At 49.6% G+C, this 18,575-nt stretch overlaps 1 pseudogene across 1 annotated transcript; it reads left to right on the top strand.

The window, feature by feature from the left end:
- Positions 1 to 836: 836 nt before the first annotated feature.
- Positions 837 to 10,897, top strand: LOC311158424 (cell surface hyaluronidase CEMIP2-like; annotated as a pseudogene). Its single transcript has 8 exons — positions 837 to 1,152; positions 2,785 to 3,282; positions 7,512 to 7,641; positions 7,751 to 8,265; positions 8,658 to 8,827; positions 9,143 to 9,330; positions 9,662 to 9,831; positions 10,679 to 10,897. The product of its transcript is annotated as a cell surface hyaluronidase CEMIP2-like (transcript).
- Positions 10,898 to 18,575: the final 7,678 nt, after the last annotated feature.

Raw genomic sequence — 18,575 nt, 5'->3', positions numbered from 1 at the left:
TTTCTCTATGTCCTTCTATGTGGAACTCTCCAAACATTTTAGCTCTGAAGTTTAGCTCCAATGCAGTCGTTTGTACTTCAGCACTGGGTAAGGGTGGGGTGGCTCTTTGATGGTGGGCACTCCACTGTTGGGAATGAGGTCAGGCACAGAATCTCCCTGCTGGGTCTGTGTTGCTTTCCAAGTCCAGCGGTAATACTGAGGTCAGATGGGTGTGAATTTCAAAGCAGGAGGTTGTACTTGGGTCTCATAGCTTGGGTACAACAGTAAAAAGCAGGAGCCAGTCCTTGCAGCAGGAGAGTGAGCCCTGCTCCTTTAATAAACTCTGCCGTTTTGCAGATGAGTTTCTGCAGTAATTACATTAATTTTGCAGGAAGTGTAAGGGTGACATGCCTGCTGTCTTAAAAAAAATGAACCTCCAAGAAGACCCCTATAATTGACCCATTAGTGGGTCAATTATAAATTACCTTCTGGTTCCTGGAAGAGTAAAGGTGCTTTGGTCTGGGTTTCCTCGGGGGCGCTGGGGAATGGGAGCGCATCGCGTCGCTTTCTGAAGCCGTGTGCTGGCTGTCCCTGCGCGCTGCGCTCGCCCTGCGTGGGACGGGGCTGCGCTTCCTCCGCTCCAGAGGCCGGAGCATCCCCGCTGTCCCGGGCCGTGCCCGCGGCGGCTGGGCCAGCCCCAGCCCTGGTTGTGTTCTGGGCGATCCCCCTGGCTCCGCGCCCAGCGGCGTGCGGGCTGCGCTGCGCTCGGCGGGGCTGCCCCAGCGGGGCGGGGAGGGCTCGGCGGGGCCGCCCCGCTGCTGCTCCTGCTGATGGTGGTGGTGGTGGAGATGGTGGTGATGGTGATGGTGATGATGGTGGGTGCCCGGCCCGGAGCGGGGCCAGGGCTGCCGGGCGGGCGGAGGGCGAAGGCGCTGCCGCAGCCCCGGCGGTCCGAGCCCCTCGGGGCGTGCCCGGGCCCGGAGCGGCTCCCGCAGCCCCGACGGGGCGGGGGCCCTGCTGCCAGCCCGGGCTGGCCCGGGAGAGGAGGAGGCGCGGAGCCGCTGGATCCCAGCCTTGCTGTATCAGGAGAAGCAGCGGAAGGAACACGGGCCTCTGGATTACACTTGGACCTCAGGGCAAACAGAGGTGGCTTGGTTTGCTGTGCCTCTGGAGGTGACTGCATGCAGCGGGTCTTTCCTTTATTTTCTCCTTTTGTTTCTAGGCCTTATTACTTTAAGAGCTGCTTTAAACTAAGAAGACATCGATCCATAGTTTGGCTTATCCTAAATGATGTTTTTCATGGCAGTTCATTCTTGGAACTTGCAGACAAAAAAAAAAAAGATTTAACATCACTTATATTTCAAGTGATTCTGCTGTAGCAGTGCCATTAAGAATGCTTTGGATCTGCCCTTTGGATCTTTCCCTTTGCCTCAGACCAGGACCAGTGGGATGGCAGCAGTGCCTAATGTCCTCCTCTGCATGGACCATCTGTAAAATAGAACTGCTAGGACTAAGCTAATACACTGTTCTATTCCAGGGATGAGTTATAGCCATGAATGAGCATTTTGATACATGAAATTCCAACATATTAATAGAACGCTTAACGAATACAATTACAATAGGCAAGCAATCCCCCGGACTTTCACAAGTCACAACTACTTGAAGTTGATAACTTTAATCTTGAATCAAATAAATAGCAAACCTAAAGCTTCTCAAATATGCTGATCTGGGATGCCCCTCTAGGAAATAGAAAAACAGTCTAAAAAAATTTTGTTGTCTGCTTAGAAATGAAAGGGAAGGCTTCAGGCACATTCCAGGGCTCCCAGGACATGACCTCCAGCCTTCAGCAGTATGCAGTTACATTAAAACATTCACCATTTCAAACACTCTTGGCAGTATACTGCTGAGTTTTGGGTTCCTTGTCCCTTTTAATTATCAGAGCTTTCTTTTGTGTTTGCAGCCCTACTTATCGTGAAGTCCCAGCCTACTTATGTTGCATGTAATTGCTTTATTGATCCATTCCCAGAGTGTAAATTGAACCTTTGGGCTCAGCCTGGAGGACGGAGAGCTGGATAGAGGCGCTGCTTTAGAAGAAAATTTAAGCTCCATAGAGTCCCAGTTGTCCCTTACAGCACCTTTTTATCAACAGGATGAAGTTGCTGTGGCCTTTGAGCAGGCACAGCTTCACCTGGCTACACCAGACTAATGGCTTTAATCAGCAGGCAGAGACAAGGTGCAGCGAGAAAGCAAAACGGAGCCTTTAAACTCAACTTACATCTATTGGAAAAATAGAATCTGTACTGGACCCTAGGACTGGACCAAAAGTGCAAATGGCTCAGTGGGAATGTAAAAGTTTCATTCCTTAATCAAGTATAAAAAAGTCTTTAGCAAGAATAACAACTTGAACAACTTTTTTTAAAAAATGTTTTTCAGAAAATTACCATTACATTTTCTTTTGGTGATTGGGTTTTTTTTAGGGGGGGGGAGGGGAAATTGGTGCAGTCTTTTTTTTGTATGAATAATGAAGATAGTTTTCCTAAGCATTAAAGAAAAGAGTACTTTAAATGAAAAATTATATATAACCGTTATTACATTTTATTACCTAAAACCTATTTATCATACATCTCTTGATTTGGCCTGTTGAAACATTCAATGTTTGTCAAAGTGGTGCAGTGATCTGTAGCCAGGGCTGCAGCAGAACAACCATAAATGTAGTTTTATACACATATATTTTGAGGAAACGAACTCTCTGGGATTCTTTGCTGTTTATGTTTAATAGGTTCACAGTATTTATAATTATTTCAGAACATAGCCCAAATCCCAGAAGTTCACTGTGGGACATGGATTATGAAAGAGTGCTGCCCAGTAAGAAAACCCTTCCTGGGACTGTGGGCCCTCACAACCCCTCCAGCCTGTTCAGAAGCAGCTCTCTCTTGAGTTAGCACAGGAGAAGTTTGCTAAGTCAGAACCTGGGCCAGAAGCCACAAGAAAAGCACGTGTCCAGTGAAGTGTTCCTTAAACCCGTCAGATATATTTTAATGGATACCTTTGGACCTAGCTCGGCCTGGAATCTCTCTTGGTTTTGCAGCTGTGATCAAAATGCCAACCTGCTCAAAACTCACATCAGTGCCCTCAAGGTGATCCAGCACAAGGTGAAGCTGTTCTTGCTATACAAGATGCTCCAGCTCCTCAGGAATATGGGAGTGTTGTCTCAAGGCCAGCAGCCCAAGACCTTCTCTCTGATCCAGAAGCAAATGATTCAACCAAGAAAAATGCCAATAATGCCAAAAGAGGAACAAACTGGTAGGTTTGTTCCAAACAAGGAGGAGATGTGGGTTTGGTATCTCAAACACTTTCTGGTGCTGGCTGACAGGAACGGTGGGGCAGGTGAGGGTTGGGCATTGCTGGAGGCAGCCTGGTGTGGGTGGGTGCTGTGCCATGCCAGGAACGGCACTCAGCGCTTGGGCTGAGACAGCCGGGCTCGGCAGGATCAGCAGAGGATGGCCAGGACCAGTGAAGGATGGCCAGGACCAGTGAAAGATGGGCAGGACTGCTGGAGGATGGGCAGGACCAGTGAAAGATGGGCAGGATCGCTGGAGGATGGGCAGGACCGCTGGAGGATGGGCAGGGTCAGTGAAGGATGGGCAGGGTCAGTAAAGGATGGGCAGGGTCGCTGGGGGATGGGCAGGGTCGCTGGGGGATGGGCAGGGTCACTGGGGGATGGGCAGGACCCCTGGAGGATGGGCAGGGTCACTGGGGGATGGGCAGGGTCGCTGGGGGATGGGCAGGGTCGCTCCGGCCGCGCGGGCTCCGGCCGGGCCGCGGGGCAGCGGCTGTGCAAGGGCGCCGCCTCCCGGCCGCCCGCGGCTCTGCAGGGACGGTCGGCTCCCGTGTCCCCCCGTCTGTCCCCTCCCTGTCCCCTCCGTGTCCGTCCGTGTCCCTGGGGGCTCCGGACTCGCACACTGGCGTCTGAGCCGGCGCTGGCCCTGCGGCGAGTCCCCCGCTGCCGGAGTTATCCCGCGGCGCCTCCAGTACTCCGTGGGAACGGGGTGCTGCCCAGGGGATGCTGCCTCCGTTCCTCCTTCCTTTCTCGAAGGAAACAGGAAACCGCCCAGCGAGGGAGTGTGCCCGGGAAAAAATCACTCAGGAGGAACCTCCCTGCACTCGTGTGCCAGAGCTGAGTCCCTGGACGGGGATGTCCGTGCCCTGCGAGTCAATTCCTGCAGGCCACTCACTCAGATTGGCTTGGTTCTCTGCCCTGCCCTTACCACGGGAATCTCAGCCATGGATATTTGGTATTGAACACTTGTGTTTGTAGGCAGAGCATCACAAGAACTGCGACGTGCCAAGACACGGGACAGCCGAGGTTCTCTCATCCCTGGCAGCCCATTACAGAAAATGACCCATTTTTGCATGTTAGGGGGGTAAACTGCAGCTTATAACCCACAACAGCACTCAGAGGAGGGCTCGGGTTGGTTATTTTTGTGAGGAAGAGTTACACCAGGCGTATGCTGGAGGCAGTGAGCGTTAGTCATGATTTCTCATTTGCAGGTGTGAGGTTGTTTAGGAGTGTTCTCACGCTGTGGGTGCATCCTGTAACAGGGCTGTGGTGTAAACTTCATCCCAGTGCTGCTGCAAAACAGAATTCAGCTTGGAAAAATGAAATCTAAAGAGCGAAAGGGAAAGAGTTTAGCTGCCAAGCACCACTCCAGAGATAGTAATGGGGGCTTCTGTGTTTACTTTAAAAAGAGACAGCAATTTTTAGAAAGCAGGGTGATATGTTCAGTCCCCCTTTAGTCTGAAATTTTCTTCCTCAGGGTAGTGAAAACTTAATATGGGGTGAAATGGCACTGAAATCTTCCATCTGAGAGTAGTTCCCTCAAAAAAAAAAAAAAAAAAGAAAAAAAGAAAGCAAACTAGTCTATTTCTGGCTACAAAAGAGAAACTGCCTTTAATGGATTTAAACAGTACTCACACCTTCAAGACTTTGGCTGCTTTTTCAGGAAAAGTCCCAGGTAAGCATGAGTGACTTTGGTTTTGCTGATCGTTCTGTAAGGCCTGCACAAAGCTTAGCACTAACCAAGTGGTTTCTATTTACCTCGACTATTACTATGTTAGATTAATTGTTGATAGCTTTTATTTAGCTTGCAAGTTTCTGAAATCTTTTGCATGAAGTAAATACTTTCAATAACTATGTGTGAGGTTTCTAGGGCCCTGGCAGATGTAAAAGGCTCGGGTCCTCTTTGAATTTTGCATTTCTATCAACATTCTGTTCAGAGAATTTAGTGTGTTTTAAGACAAAATACTCTTATTTGTCTTGCCTTGCCTGAAACTTCCACCAGTAGATAAATTTTTCTTTAAAAACGGAGTGAAGCCTCCTATGCTTCTGGTAAGAGCTCTGTGTTCCCATGACCTGCATTCATATGTGTCATATTCAGATAAGGAGGAGGCACAACGCTGACTAATGCTGCTTTTTTGGAAGGAAAATGACAAAAACTATCTGAGACAGGAATAGAAGTGCCAGCACTAAATGACAGATGAGCAGCTGGTAGCAAAGGTGGCAGCTCAAGCATTTCCCTGTATTTATGGAGTATTGAAACAAGGCAGAGTGATCTGGATTTGTTTTTCTGGGCTGGATGCTTATCTTCAGATTCAGCAATACTGTGGGTCCCAGGACTGGGCATAAGAGAGTGGTTGGGTTTTGTTTAGCACAAGTGAAAGTTGCTCCCTTCCTGGAGCTGCTGCCTGGAGCGTGGGGCATGGCTGTGCCCCTCACCCACCCCCTCTGCTTCCAGTCTGTTCCCATATTTTGCCTGACAGCACTTGCTCCTTATTAACATGACTATAGCATCTTTGTGCCCTCTGTCAGAAGAAATCCTGCACCAGAATAAATTTCAGAGGTGACAGATTGGAACAGTTTGACCAGATGATGGCACACAAATGTCTCTGAGACCGACAGCACCTGTGGCTCTGCCCCTCTTTGGCTTTGGCCCTGGGCAGCAGGGGTGGCTGGAACCTTTGCCTACCCACTTCTGGCTGGTCCTTCTGGGATGTTGGGCTCTGGAGTGGAGAGGAGGGATTACAGCCCTGGGGGAGAGAGGCTGTGGCTGCAGTAAAGCAGATCCCTGTGTTTATGTGTCATCCAGAAGCTCAGTTGTGCTGTATTTCAGAGTCTATGAAAAAATGTGATGTTGGGTTCATGGAAAAGAAGGCAGTGTGTGATGGTCAGTGCCAGGTGAGATAGGTGTCAGGTGTGACAAGTGCCACAGCCACTGAGACTGGAACCTTCCAAGCCAGGAAGGCAGTGCCAGCACATGGAGTTTTTGTGTCTGTGCCTTGTTGGAGTAGTTTCCAAGCCTCTTCCTCTCACTGCAGACTCTGAGTACAGGTTGGTGGGTGGTGAAGTGGCCAATACCTCTCTGCTCACTCACCGTCAGGAGAGCTTTTGCAGCTGCTGGGTTACAGTGTCACCCATAGATCTGCCAGACACAGGACAGTAGAGGGTGAAACACCCCCACGGGAAGGTGCCAGAGGGGTCAGCTGCCTCCCAGGAAGGACCAAGGCATGCCAAGCCCCGGTTTAGGACATCGGGAGCTGGGGACTGGGGTGCCTCAGCCCTCTGCCCTGGCAGAGACAGCTGGCACCCAGCCGCATCCTCTGCACGGGGCTGTTGAGCCCGGCCGGAGCGCAGTGGGTCTGCATAGAGCCCGGGGCTCGGGAAAACCTTTCCGTGCGGGCAGCGGGGCATCAGGCGCCGCTCGTAGATATACGTCCAGGCTGGAGGGAACGTCCCCGGCTGGGAGGAGCCAGCGGCTGAGCCGCTGTAAACAGTGCGGGCACCGCCAGCGGTTGGGAGATGGATATAAAAAGGGAGGCGGAGGGGAGGCAGCCGGAGCAGCGGAGCGGGAGCTGCCTGCGCCTGCCTGCCCCTGCCCTGCCTGCCCCGCCCGGTGCGGCAGCTCCGAGAGGCTGCGGGCAGAGTCCACGGTCGGCGCTGTCGGGACAGGTAAGTGTGTGCAGCCAAGTTTGGAAGGGCCGGTGCCGCTCGTCGAGCAGCCGCCGGGTTTGCGCCGCGCCGGCTCCCTCTGTCCGCGCTGCCGTGCGCTGCTCACCGCCTCCGGCCGTGCCGAGAGGGGACGGGGCTTCTGCCTTCGCCGTTGCGACGTTAAGTGAAGGGGAAAAGGAGAAAAAAAACCCTAAAAACAACGAAACCAAAACACATCCAAAGCAAAATGTGCCTTTTGGCGTCTCCGTACAAAGTCGCGGCGCACGTGTTGCGGCCGGGGGCGGCCCCGGGCTGCAGGTAGCGGCTGCGGGACCGCTCGGGACGCGCCGACCGCGGGCAGACCCTGGGAGCCGACGCTCCTCCTGCCCTTCGCGCCGGACCCGGACCAGGAGACGGTCCCGGTGCCGGTGCCGCCGCGGGACGCGTCGTGGAGCAGCGATCGGCCGCAGCATCAGGTCGGTACCGCGCCCTCCGCGCCCCTCGCCCCGCCGACCCCGCCGCCGCTGCCGCCGCCCGTTTCTTGCAGGGCCCTGCCCGGATGCCGCCCCGCACCTCGCCCCGTGGCGACCCCGCTCCGACACCTGCCGGGCTGCCCGTAGCCGGCCGTGCGCCTCGAGGGCTCCGCCGCCTTCCCTCCCTCGTCATCCGCCACGGAGGTAAGCGGGGCTCCGAGCCCGGGTGCTGCGGGGATGTCCCGCCTTGTCTGCCGGCACCTCCCGGCCCGGCGATGCGTCCCCCCAGCCCCTCGCTCCTCTCGCCACCCAGGGCAGCTGCTGTTCGCCGACCGCCCCCCCGGGCCGCCCATCACGCTGCGGGCCCGCTGCATCCTCATCCGCGACGGCGGGGAGCTGAGCATCGGCTCGGAGCGCTGCCCCTGCGGCTCACGGGCCACCGGCTCGCTGCACGGGAGAGCCGCCGAGGGGGCGGCCACGGAGGGCTGCGGGCAGAAGTTCGTGGGCGTGAATCGCGGCGGCATTCCGGAGCCGCACGGCCGGCGGCGCCGCTCCCGGGCCCTCCCGGACGGGATGCTGCACCCGGCCGGCTCCGCCGCGGCCCCGACTCCGACGAGAGGCGCTGGGGCAGCCGCGGGCTCAGCCTGCGCCTCCTGGACGGCGGCACAGCCTCCTGCGGCCGGGCTCAGCGCTTTCCCGGCCCCGCAGCCCCCGGCAGGTGGTGCCGGCCGCCCTGGGGGGCTCGGCCGCCCGCAGCCTCACGCCGGAGACGCGGCTGCTGCTGCGGGACCGCCGGGACGGCCGCGGCATCGTCCGCCGGAGCTACAGGTGAGGCGGGGGCGGGAGCGGAGCCACCATGGACAGCTCCGCAAGGCCGGGGGCTCGGCCCGACCCAGGGCGGAGCGGGGCCCGGCCGGGCGGGGGGCGGCGGGTGCCCGGGGGGATGCGGTGGGTACCCGGGGGGATGCGGTGGGTACCCGGGGGGATGCGGTGGGTACCCGGGGGGATGTGGTGGGTACCCGAGGGGATACGGTGGGTGCCCGGGGGGATGCGGTGGGTACCCGGGGGGATGCGGTGGGTACCCGGGGGGAATACGCACCGGGCCACCCGTGCCAGAGGGAGGGAAGCTGGGCCACGCTGCGTGCTCCCTCCTGCCCAAGTTTTCTGCGGGATGGAGGGCTCGGAATGTCACCGGTTTGCTCCTTCCCTGTCTCCTCCAGGCAGTCCTGGGCGCTGTTGGGGATTCTCGGAGGGGATCAGCTTTCCAGAGCAGAAGATAAGCAGGAGTATCACGGGAATGGAACAACAGGGTTAGCCATTGCCCAAAGAGATTTCCCCACATACGATGGCACCTGTTTTACTGCTACTGCTTTCAGTGGATGGATAAAAGGTTCAGTCTTCCCTGAGAATTATTCTTCTGTTGCTTTGTTCTGCTTTTCCTGTGGCTGCTGTGAATCTGAACAGTGCAATGATAATCATACCATAGTCTTTGGCTCTCATGGATGTTGACCAAGCTAACAGAAGTACTCTGTCAAAGCAATGTTTCAGCTTCCTACAAAGAGATGGCACTAACATATTTAATGGCTAGAGCACTTCTATCATGCAAAGGGTTATCTAGATCAAAATTAAATCAGTATGCTCTTCATCTAATGACATGATTCTGCCATGCGCAGCTGTAAAAGTAATTGATTGCTTCATTTTTCAGGTGTGCCTCATAGTGGAGTTAAAGTGGAAGTGTCCAAAGCAACAATTCTTCATCTGGTGGGTGAGGTGACAAGTTGGTTGCCTGGTGACCTGGCATTATCACTGCCAGCACAGATGATTTTATGCATCAGGCTGAAGAGTTTAATCTCCTTCCTTGACCAAGGAAAAACAGTTAAGTTAAAATTGATGGTATGAAATATTTTTATCAGGGTACTCATTTGTGGTAAATATTTACATTGTCTTGCCTTTTACATTCTACACTTACTTGTCTTTTTAAGTAGTTTTTGTCCCATAAACACAAGGGCACATATGAGAGCTGAGGGCCCTAATTTTATTTTGGGACTTGAAAGTTTTACCAGAGGCAGCAGTCCTTTGTAGCAGTCTCTGGGATCAGATACTAACAACTGGCATGTCCCCAGACTTGGTGATTGCTTAAAGGAAGGGTGTGCACTTGGCCAGAACAATTCAATAATAAAGATGCTGTGTTCATCCTGACTAAAAAGTTTTTTGGTTTCCACAGGCAGCCTGCTTTGTCTTCACATTGGAGAAGTCATAGGTGGTGCTGATATGAGTGCAGAGGTTGGCTTTCTGACCAGAAATATACTTATTCAAGAAGAAATGCTAGACTCCTGTTATGGACAATATCAACACCAGTTTTTCTCTTTTGATACATTTGGAGGACACAATAAAGTGAGTGATTTTTTAATACATTTGCTTGTAGGTGGTTTCAGATAGCTCTTTCCCTGGTTTGCAAACAAGGGATATAAATCCTCAAGTTACCATTGTGTGTGTAGGAAAAAGTATATTTGTCTATGAAAAAGGGGAAAATATTTTAGCCTGTCTTGCAAAATTAAACTTACAATGAGACATTTCCCTCACTATGTCTGCAAAAACACGGCCTCCTAGGGGATTCCCTTGGAGGGGATTCTTTGGCAGCATTGGTGTCAGTAGGGCCCATGCAAAGCTAGCTCATGAGATGCCACTGAAGGAATTGTGGTTCCTGCAGAGCAAACCTGCTGCCTCCCTGGCTCAGAGCAGTGCTGGCTCTCACCCTGCCGTGCTCTGCCTCCTCCTCTCTGTCTCACGTGTCCTGGGTGCAGTCCTGCTCTTGCAGGGGCTTTGTGTAAATTTTCTCCTGCGCCAGGTGGTGGAAACTGAGGAGCTGTGCAGGTCTGGGCTAAAATCACTCGGCAGTGGAAGCTGCCAGGAAATGGAGCCTGGTGGCAAATGCTCCCCCTCCCTGCAGTTGGCAGGAGCCCCGTGTCTGTCACTGCTCTTGCTAAACACTGCACATGCTGCCTGGCAGCTGCTCCTTGGCAGCCCCTGCCCCTGGGTGTGCAGCTGCTGGCACACGGCTCTGCAGGTCCTGAGCTGCTGTGGGTGGAAACAGGGAGCTCACACTTCCTCCTGGGACCAGAGCTTCTTTCACTCTGCTAAAGTATTGCCTAATGAGAGAGAAAAAAAGCCCCAACCTGTTTTTCTTTTTGTGTGTGTTTCTAGTGTAATGCCTTACCTGGATCGATATTTGTCTCAACAGATCCTAAGGAATTTTAGCTCTGTTCACCTGTCAGGAGTGGAACTAAAAAACGTGGGGCAAAAAATCCTGGACAGTCATCCTCTGCACTTTCACCTGGCTGAGGATGTGGATGAGAGAGGAGGATATGAACATCCAATGCACCTCAACAACCTGGCTATCACCACTGCTTCTCGGGGTGGAACTCATGGCCTTCTGGTAGGACACATATTTTATAAGTAACAAGTTCAGTTCTTTGCATAGCCAGGACTAAATAGCCATCTGTGACACAAAGAAGAATCAGAATACTGAAATAAGGCATCCTTTTCCCAAGAAATGTCCTGACTTCACCTTTGTTTGAGTTAGGACTGTTCCTCTGGTAGTTCAGCTGTTTGAAATAAATGTCAGGTTCTCAGCACAGCCTAATTAATATGAACAGATCAGATATAGAGTGATCAGATACAGGGAAATCTTTGCCATGGTAAATCTGGACAGTTTGGGATAATGGGATATTTCATTCAAAATTAAAGCAGTGAAGTATAAATGGAGCTGACTGAAGCAATGGACCTTTAATCTGCAATGAGATAAAAAAAGAGAGGGCTTGCTCAAATCAGGGTAAAATGAAATATATCCCAAAATTTTCATGTGACAAAGGCAATGAAATATGAACAGAACAGACCCAAATGATCACTTCAGTGCCAGGAAAGTCCTCAGGAACTTGGCTTTGACCTAGATCCTCACAAGGGCATTCTGAACTTAGAAAAAAGGTCACAACAAAAGCCATATGTGTCCTGCTGAAAAAGAGAGATTCCTGCTCCAGTCCCGACATGTCCAGTTGCTGTGTCCTCTGCAGGACCCTGAGGGATATTTTGGTGTCTGTGAGCATTTCCTCATTCACAGGGTGGGTGCTCAGGCTGACACTCCCTGACCTCCTGTGTTTTTCCTGACAACTTTTTCTCAGTCCTGTAAGGACTGAGAAAACTGTGAAAGGCACAAAATAGAGATGTGAAAGGGTCCCCTGAAAGAATGTATTCATGAAAATGCAATATAGAACCTGTACAACACAGGAGCACTCTTCATACATCCTAAACTTGATTTACATTGTTCATATCACTCGACATTTTTGATTGCCTTCCCATATTTGTGGTTTTCTCTGTCTGTAGAGCCTAATTCTGTATACAGAGTCCTCCTTGACAGGAGGCTTGTCCAGAATGTGTGGATGTAGTTTAGCTTTCTTTCTTCTGCTTGGGTATTAAAGCTCTGGAATTGAAGTAAGGTGTCTGGGATGAAAAAAAAAGGTTTATGCTAATAATGGTCTTTAGAAGAATGGTCTTGCTCTTTATCAGGAGGGAGGTGCTCAAGGGTTTATCTGCATGTGTGGGGTGCAATAGAGCAATCAATAATCCAAGTGAGATCCAGCCCTGGTCATGTGACCCTGAGGGCTTTGAGTTCTTGAATCGGTGAGAAGATTTTATAGTAAAGATTAAATATGTGATTCTTTGAAAGACTCGTGTGGCTTTGATCTATAGTCATTAAAATGAAGAGCAGCTAAAATGTAATAAAGAGCTTTGCTTTAAAAGAATTTAAAATAATTTGCAGTTCCAGAGAACAGCATGTGTATCAGAGCAAGGCAGTTAAATAACACAGACAGGCACCTGCTTCAGCATCACATCATGAAATTCCAGCCCCTGAGGCAGACTAGACCAGAGAGGAGGCTCCCCCCCTCCCTTCCCGAGGTTTTAGAGCATGTAATTTTAGATGTACATTGCCAGAGTGGTTTGTGCTCCACTGTGAGTGGGTCATGCAGAGCTGTCTGCACTCCCCTTCTCCATCTGCTGCTCTGTGCCAGGCTTGTGCTGCTTTGCAAGCCAGCAGCAGCTGGGGTTCCTGGGGAGCTGGGAGCAGGCTGGGCTGAGCCCAGAGCTGGGCACATGTCAGGCGTGTGCAGGCTCTGCAGTCTGCCATGGCCAACGTTACAGGGCAGAAAGGTCACCAATATTGTGTTGCTGAACTATTTATAATTCAGTGTTTAGAGGTGTATTAATCATCTAGTGCTGGGGACAGTGTGTCATGCTGGCACATACAGTGACAGTGCCACTGTGACAGTGCTGCAGGTGGGTGCCTTTCCAGGCTTGGGGTTTCTATCAGTGACATGCTGGAATTGATCAGTTATTGGGGTTTTGTTCTGATGGCATGGACCCTTATCTCTGAGTGCAAATGCAAGTGATCTTTAAATCACTTTAGTCCTGGTCACGAGAGTGATCTCTACAGTTTCGTGCGTGTGACTGTTCAGGGCTGCCATGCAAGCCTGAAGCTGGGACTGGTTCATATCAATTGGAGCTAAGATCTGGTTTTGGAAACAAGTCTGGCTTTTCATGCAGCCCTCTGAAGCACAATTAGCCAAACTGCAGCTAAATGCAGAAGAACGAGACTCTACAACTGAAATGCTCTTTAAAACAATGAGCAGTTTGTTGCTGCAGCTTTCTGTCCAAAGTTAGTCTTCCATGGCCTCCTTCTGCCCATCACTTGGGAGGGTGGAAATAGCCAGGCTTACTGATCTTAGCAGGCTGGCAGGCACACTTGCATTTTTGTCTAAATCCATTTCCTATTTGTGTTTCCAAGCCTCAGCTGGCTGGGAGGGACACGCTCAGTGTCAGCTCTCTGTTCCCCTCCCTGTGGCTCACTCCAAGCTGCTGCACCCATGTGCAGGGTCCTGGTGAGTTTCCAACACTCAGTCAGGAAGAGCTGGGTACCTGTGAGCCTCATTTTGCTGTGCCTCATTTTTAACTCTCTTTTGCACACCTCATTGAGGCAGAAACAAGAGCAGCAGATGACAAGTTTGAGGGGTGACTGCCAGGAAAACAATGAAGTCCAGCAGAGCTATACCTATGGGGACTGTAGTGTTTGTGGCTCCAGATGTTATGTACACTTGCAGCCCATCGAGGGGAAATTACAGGATATGATTCCACGAAATGGATTTATTTCAAGTATCCCTCTGTATACAAAAATAACCAAGCAGGTTAATATTAGTTAATCTTGCAGTCTTGCACAGACATAACTGACGTCAGCAGGAATTTTGTATGCCTGAAGAGGGAATATAAATGCTGACAGGGATCATTTGAGTACAAAGTTAAGGTTTCTGTAAGATTTAGGAACAAATAGCTGGTATTTTAACTAGCCTGATTTAGTATTTACATTTAAAAGAAGGATTTCAGAATTTATCTTCATAAGTCTGTACATCAAAGGAGGCTTGTGCTAAGCCCTTTTGGTCAAATTAGGGTTTAATGCAATATCCCTGGGCATGTCAATTAATATTAAATGGACTGAAATAGTAAAATACCATCTCTACCCAAGATGATCATTACAGGAAAGAAGTGGCCCTGCACCTTCTGAGAATGGAGGAGAAAGAACGTGAATCTCGTTAACATAAATTACTTTGCATGGTGCATTTTAAAGACTATCTTATTTAATTTTGAAAATGTTGCAGTCATAAAAATATCTAGATTAACCATGCTGATTAGTTGGTTTATCATGTGAGACACATTTATCTTTATGCATCTTTATGTAGATATTTACTCTATGACACTGAATCAAATATTCTCTCTGAGACCTGACGGTATTTTTAAATCCAGTATTTTGCAATTTTTGCTTAATTTTGCATGTAATCTTCCTCAGAGTAGTTTTAGATCAGTGGACAGTTTTGGATCAGTCCACAGTGATGCACACTACCTGTAGTTCCAGTCAGCTCCAGGACTGATGGAGGCACCTCTCAGTGATAGAGGGTTAGCAGTGTTCTTGAACATGCAAAAGATTTATCCAATGAAATAAGACAATGGATTTCAACACTTTCATAGTTATATCTGGCTTCTGTGTGTACCACTGCTGAGCTTCCCTCTGAAGAAAAACTCCTTACTGGGACAAACACCAATAATATATCTCCTTAATCTTCTTCTTAATGGGCCACTTGTGGCTTGCAAGAATATTTGGGTTATTTTTTCATGGAGAAGCTTCATAAAATCATAGACAATCCCTAACTCCTGCCATTGCCCCTAAAGTTTCTAAAAACAGACCAGAAGTTTCACTTTTCAGATATTTTCCAAAGCTTCTTAACTTAAAAAAAAAACCAAACCCCAACCCTTGGATTTCCTTCAGCTGCATTGAACAGAGCATGGATTTTGTGTTAATGTTCACATATAATTTACAATAGGTTCAGCATGTGGCTCCATAAATGACCATGTCTGACTTTACTAGAAGGTTTATTTTCCTTAAAGAGTGTCATTAAAAGGTTGTGTGGAGTTTTAAAGTCAATAGGAGAGTTGTGGCTCAAGTCCAGGGCAGTGCTATGAAAATGTATCCCTTCCTGTTTGGTAACTGCATAGGATCATTTTGATTTTGATTTTTCAGGGCTGTCAGCACGTTCTGGATCGCAAATCCAAACAACTTAATAGAGAATGCAGTGGCTGGTGCTCAGGTAAAACCATTTAATGGCAGTGCTGTGCTTTGCCTCCACTTCCCAAATATTCTACATAAGTTTTTACTAAGACATGGAACTTGGACATGTATTTCTGCACCCTTTGTCTCTGTTAAGAACAAATATTTGCCTACACTTGTCCACTGTTTTCTCTTACAATTATGCCTGGAAACAGTGTGTGATATCTCTTGGAAAATACTGATTTTTATTAGTAGTTAATAGCTAAAGGCTCAATAAAATTTTATATTTCTATATATGAATACATACTCTCTCCTCATTATTATCCCTTATGTTTACCCAAAACATGTTCGTGCTTTATATACCTGTACAGACCTGACTGTTTTCTAATAAACCACCTGAATTTCACCCACAATAAATGCATTTTTAAAACCCTGGGGATCAGTGTGTATGCCAAAGGCTCAGCTGGGAGGTGCAGGAGTTATGGGCTGCCCTGTGTCCCCCAGGAGCCGCATGTTGGACAGGCTCAGGGTGGAAATCTGGCCAGCACAGTGTGAAAAGCTGCACTCCAAGGGAGCCTGCATCACTGATGTGAAGTTTCTCACACCTCCCTCTGTCTTCTAGGATGTTGGGATATGGTGCCTCTTCCACTGGGTCCTCACCAGGCAGACTGGGGGAAAATATCCAGAGGGACAGGCTGAACACACCCCGGGAGGGTTTTACAGCAGAGCCCTCTCCAGTTTCAAGGCAAGTGATGGTTTTTGTGTTCCTGTCAATACAATAGCATGGCACTGACTGTGTGTGCTGCTCTGTGATGCTTGTGGGTGTCTCACATTTTGAAAAAGGTCTTTTTAACCTCTATCAAGACACAATCAACTTTTGGGGGGCCCTGTTTGTTCTAAATATTGAAGAGGGAGCTGAGGGGAGTAGAGGTCCCGTTCCAGGAGCTTCAGCTGGGTGGCTGTGTTAGAGGCAATGTGCCCAGGCTGTGAGAACACCTACTCTAAGTGAGATTTAAGGACAGACAGGCAGGACTCTCAGCACTGCTGTGATGCCAAGATGTAAGGGGATGAGGGGAAGTAATTTGTGCCAACAGCTGCTCATCACCTCTGGAAAATGAGACCAAAAATTCAAGGGTAGTTCCAAGAAAAACACTTTCCCCCAAATAAACTGTTGATGTGAAAACATAACGTGTAAGACATAAAAAGCATTTTAAACTTATTTCTCAATATTCTAGATAGAAATTGGTTTTGTTTGCTGTGCTGTGTGTATTTTACCTCTTGGTCCATGGCAGCTGCTGCTCCAGCCCCAAGCCTGTAATTTGGCTGCAGCAGCTCATGTTCTCTTTTGACTGTCGGGGGACTCGTCACTCGTTATTTAAAGCCTTAATTCTTAACAACACTCTTTTTCCAAAAAGTTATCAAGAGCTTGGCAGGGTCCCTTATTGCTTTCTGCGAGGGAGGGAGAGTGGGAGTTCAGAGCCTTGCTTTGGGTCAGAAGAGAGCCCAAGATGCTGATGGATAACACATGGCAGGGCAGGCTCTGTCCGCATTCAGCGCGCTACATCCTGCGCTGATGTCCTGCAGAGCAGCGCCAGGAGACACCAAAGGGAAGGAGAGCCTGGCTGCTGCTGCTCCTGTGCCTGCACGCTCTGCCTGCCCACACTCATTGATAAAATCTGCTATCTTTGGTCCCTGCTGAGCCATCTGTTAAAGTAACTGGAGGTGTGTGCATTTCCAGGCTGGGTTGTTTATTGGAGAAGGAGTAAAGACAATGAGAGCCTGAGGATCCCAGGGAGGATCCTGCTGTCGATAATGCCAGGTGAGCACACGCTGCAAGGCTCAGTGTTTTGGATAGTTGGACTGCATCTTGGCTTCTGCATTGCATTTAGCAGATCATTAATGCCTCATTATGGCTGGAGCCTCTGAAAAAAAACACAGGCTTTCTCTGATGTGCAGAGGCAACTATTCCATAGCTGTGCACTGGGTTGCTTGTGTTATTGCTGGCCAAAAGGGACACCCATGCGCTTGGGGTTGTGAGGACTAAGCAGTGAAGCATGTGGAAGGGGATCCAGATCCCATTAGTGCATTAGTGGGTTTGTAAACTCTAGTATTCATCACTAATTGCTTAGAAGAACTTACATCTGAAAGGTGATGTGAGAGGCTGCTGAGACTGCTCTGGGACTAATGAGGAAAATAAGAAGCCTCAAAGGTTTTTGTCAGCTGCCTCTTGCAGAGTGGAAGCAGGTAAATCAAGGCCATTTTCTGCCTCACTGCAGTCCTATGGGTCTGTGTGAGAAAGTTGAGAGAAATCAGCTGCTGCTCCTGGCCAAGCCTTGGCTTTTTCCCTCCTGCATCATCCCCTATCAGTATGATGTTCCCATAAGGCTGAAAGGAAAGGATGACTGTGTGTCCCTTGGGACAGCCCTGCCAGGGCCACCCCCTCGGGCACCAGGGAGACACGTGCCTTTGTACCTCAGCTGGGAGAGGTAGGAGGTGAGGGTACTCTCAGAAAAAGAAATGGTCATTCTTTTCCCAAACACGGCACAAATCTACCATTGACAGCCACTGTGGCAAGAAATAGCCTGTGAGCAATTTAGGTGCACCCAGTTCCCAGAGAGGATCCTTTTGCTTTCAGCAGCTTCTCCTTCAGCAGCCACAGAGGCACTTGGGGGTTTGGGCTGTACCTGCAAGGAGAGCAGCTCCAATTACTCTGTCAGCTTTGCTGAATGAGATTCCTGGAAGTGGCTAATTGATTTTCCAGCATTAACAGAGGGATTCTCAATGGGCCCTCTAAGGACATCTACAGAGGGTCTGAGGGACTTGGGAGAAATGTTTTCTATGCCTCTAAATCACATGGAATCAAATTAAAGAATAGCTGTGGGCTCATTGGTGTCTAGTGAGAAACCACCTGCTCCTTCACCTGGGCCAGAATTCCAGCCTTATGAATGTTTCTTGTTTTCTGCTTTACACCAAAGCTCAAAAGTGAAATCAGGCTGATATCCTGACTCTGATTCAGGGCATCTCACCTCTTTAAACCCATCATGCCAATAAATGGAAGACATTTACTCCTACTGGGCATTACTGCCTCTGTCTGATGTTGATTCATGTGTCCCTTGTGCTGCATTAACTAAGATTCTTTCTTCAGGTTTTGCCCACATCAAGATGCTGATCCTGAAGAGCCAGGAGTTCCTGCCATGACTGATGGTCTTATTGCTCTTAAAAATAATGACCTTAGGGCCTGGGATGGTGACATTATTTTCTGCAACTCAGGGTAGGTTACTGTTATATCATTCCTCCCCCAACAGGCATAAATAGGTCTGTAGGCCAAATTCACTGCAGACATTCCTCATCATTTACACCCCTTGTGTTTCCTCTGTCCCAGGTTTTCAGACAATGGAACTGGACTCTGGCAAGGTAATTTCTTAAAATGGGTCTTCCATCCATTTTTCCCCTCAGTGTAACATGCTCAAGAATGGAAACTGAGACACTC

This window comes from Fringilla coelebs (assembly GCF_963513975.1).
Source record: "Fringilla coelebs genome assembly, chromosome: 12".
NCBI lineage: Eukaryota > Metazoa > Chordata > Aves > Passeriformes > Fringillidae > Fringilla > Fringilla coelebs.
Note: the sequence above shows the minus strand (reverse complement) of the source record. Positions and strands in the feature narration are given on the sequence as shown.